This window comes from Cricetulus griseus, chromosome 3 (assembly GCF_003668045.3).
Source record: "Cricetulus griseus strain 17A/GY chromosome 3, alternate assembly CriGri-PICRH-1.0, whole genome shotgun sequence".
NCBI lineage: Eukaryota > Metazoa > Chordata > Mammalia > Rodentia > Cricetidae > Cricetulus > Cricetulus griseus.
The window spans coordinates 25,959,899-25,962,940 of NC_048596.1; positions in this window are offsets into that span (position 1 = coordinate 25,959,899).

A 3,042-nucleotide genomic window follows, 5' to 3' on the forward strand; every position below is an offset into this window, starting at 1 on the left:
CCATTTGATTTCCATAATAGTGTGTAACACAGTTCTTGTTTCTACAAGTGGAAACAGATGGGTACACACACACACACACACACACACACACACACACACACACACACACACACGCCATAAAGTAGGAAGAGACTCCTCACAAAGAAGGAAGAGAAGAAAGGGAAATGTGAGGTGAATGTGATCAAAATACATCATATTAACATGTGCAAAATTTAAAAGAATAAATTAAAAGCCATACTGAAAAACCAGACACTGAATTAAAAATACTGGCACAAGGTCAAGGAACGAGTAGTTGGCAATGCTGGGATTAAAATTCAAGGAGTAAATTCAGAAGCTGAATTTTCAACTACTGTCTTCTGGCTCCCCTTCCACGAAATCAAGCTTTTCTCTGGAACACTGAAAGATTTAAAGAGAAGGTGAAGGAAATTACAGAAGAAGGGGAGGATGAGACAGCCAGCACATACCTGCAGAGACCATTCTCTTTAGTATTTTTTTTTTTTTTTTGTTTCACTGGAGGATGACTCTAAACTCTAGAGCTGTCCTAATAAGGACAAAGGGGATTTGACTGTGGGTGTGCTTTTCACAGGATATTGTATCTGAATAGATGGCTTAGAGTCTATCTATGTGCCTGAGCCATGACTTGGTGTCTCTTACAGGAAACTTGCTCATGTTGCAAGTGTTGGTATTTAGGCATTTTGCTGGTCTACCTTTGGAGTTCTGAGAAGATACATCCTCAGCTGCTGCCACTAAGAGCACCACCTGTGCCTATTCAATGTGTTCCCTTTTGGAAGGGCGCTGTCCACCTCACATCGCCCCCTCCTTCTCTCTGTCTGTCTGTTCCCCACCTCTGCCTCTCTTTTCTCTCTCCTGTGGCTCCCATCCCTGGAGAGCAATCTCCCCCTCCCTTTTTACAATCCCTTTTGAATAACAATAACAACAACAACAACAACAACAACAACAACAACAACAACAACAAAAACCCTTCACTTGAACTCTTTGCATGACATCTTTCTCTCTCTTTTGAGTCACTTCTTTAAAATTACAATAGGGATAATGGCTGGCAAGCTGGGTCTTGCCTGTGTTGTTCTTTTATTTAAATTACATACTGGAAACAAGAGACTCATTAAACCACGTGGAGTTTATTGGAGGAAGGGAACAGGGTGGGGTGCGTTAGGTGTTGGCCAACTGGGAACAGAGAGAGAGAAGAGAGGTGGCAAAGGGGGAGAGCAAACGTGTGGAGGTGCTCTCTTAAAAGGGGGAGCTTGCACATGCATACTGAGTCCTTATGCAGCCCGGTAACACGTGGTGTAGCCATGGCATGGCCACAAAACACAGGGCTCTTTGAGCGGCCTAAGTATCTGCCTGAATGCCTATTTTCAGGGGATCAACATAATGCCAGGTTCCAACAGCCTGCAGTCAGTCTAGTTCATTTCTGCCAAGATGGCGCCTTCATTAGAGGATCCTTGGATGGGAGGAAAGTTAAATCTAGGTGTGTTGGTCAGAGGAGGTAATACTATAAAAAGCACGTGAAATATCAGAATCAGATTTCTCTTCTTAGGCCCATGAAAGAAAAGAAGCACTGATGGGAGCCAATGGGAAGTCTAGAGTTGGCCGAGGGCTCAGCCAATGGGTTGGGGAGTTAGAGTTGGGTAGGATGTGATAAGAGACTTTTTTGGTGAGTTCAATGCATTACCTGAACAGGGTTCTCAAGGCAGTTGGGTTAAGATCAACGAGGATTAATTTCCACAGATCCAGGCCCCGATTCTCTGGAAATTGTGAACAATTTGATATTCCAAAGACTAGGAAAGCACAGAGTGAAGGTTATATAAGGAGAGAATCTGAAAAGCAATCTGGAAAGGCTCAGAAAAGGAAAAGAAGTCAAAGAGGCAGAGGATGAAAGGAAAAACAAAACAAAATAAGTAGAAAAATCAGTAAAGTGTTGTCAGACAAAGCAGATAGCTTTGGAAAACCTTGCTAAAACAATCAAACTGAAAGTAATAACCATATAAGGTCATATACAGAAGGTTAAAAAAGCCCAGTATATGCCTATTTGATTTTTAAAATGAGTGTATATGTTTAAGTTTATAATATATCCTGTTGGATTTTTTTCCTTTAGTAAGCATAAAGTGTTCCTATCAGTTTTGATTGGTTTTAGTTTGAAAGCTATTTTGTCAGATATTGATAGCAGATAATAGTTCTTGCCTATGCCTATATTCTGAAATGTTTCCCTATGTTCGTTCATCTAGCTGTCTCAGGGTTTACATTAAGGGCATTCATCCATTTTCAATCTATAATTTTTAAAATTTCCTTTTGTTTGTATGTGTATGGATGTTTTCCCTGCAAATACTCCCAAGCACCATGTGTATGCAGTGCTCAAAGAGGCCAAAAACCAGTGTCAGAGCCCCTGGGACTGGAGTTCCAGATGGTTGTGAGCCGTCATGTGGATGCTGGGAAACACGCTACAGTCCTCGGGAGGATCAGCCAGTGTACCTAGTCACTGAGCATCTCTCAGATCTAAACCCCGGGGACCCAATTCTGTTTCAAGCCTGCTGTGGCTTGGGTTTCTGCAGCCTAGATCATCTCTCTATGGCTCTTGAGGTGCCTAGTGCCCAGGAAGAGCTATGGCAGAGCCTAGCATCGTGGTGTGGCTGGGGAAGCATTTTTGTTTCTTTATAGAAAAATTCCACTCAGATTTATTTCTGTGTTCTTTAACACTTTCTCTTAACAGAGTCCATTTTTTAAATCTTAGCTTTTTTTCCCATTTGATAGCATAGAAATGAGATGAGTTGTTTTAAAATAATACAAATTAATAACGAAGGGGCAATTCTGCTGTCTGAATGATAACTAAAAGCTAGAAATGGAAGAGAAGTATTAGTAATTCCTGGAAAATTCTTTAACCTTGATAATAATTAAATGTATAAATAGGAAGACAATTGCATGATTTATCTTCTAATGGAGTAAAACACTAAAATTAGTAAAGCTTTATGGAATAGTTAATTTTTACTTTTGGTAAAATGTGTCAAAACTTCCCAAAGTTTTGGA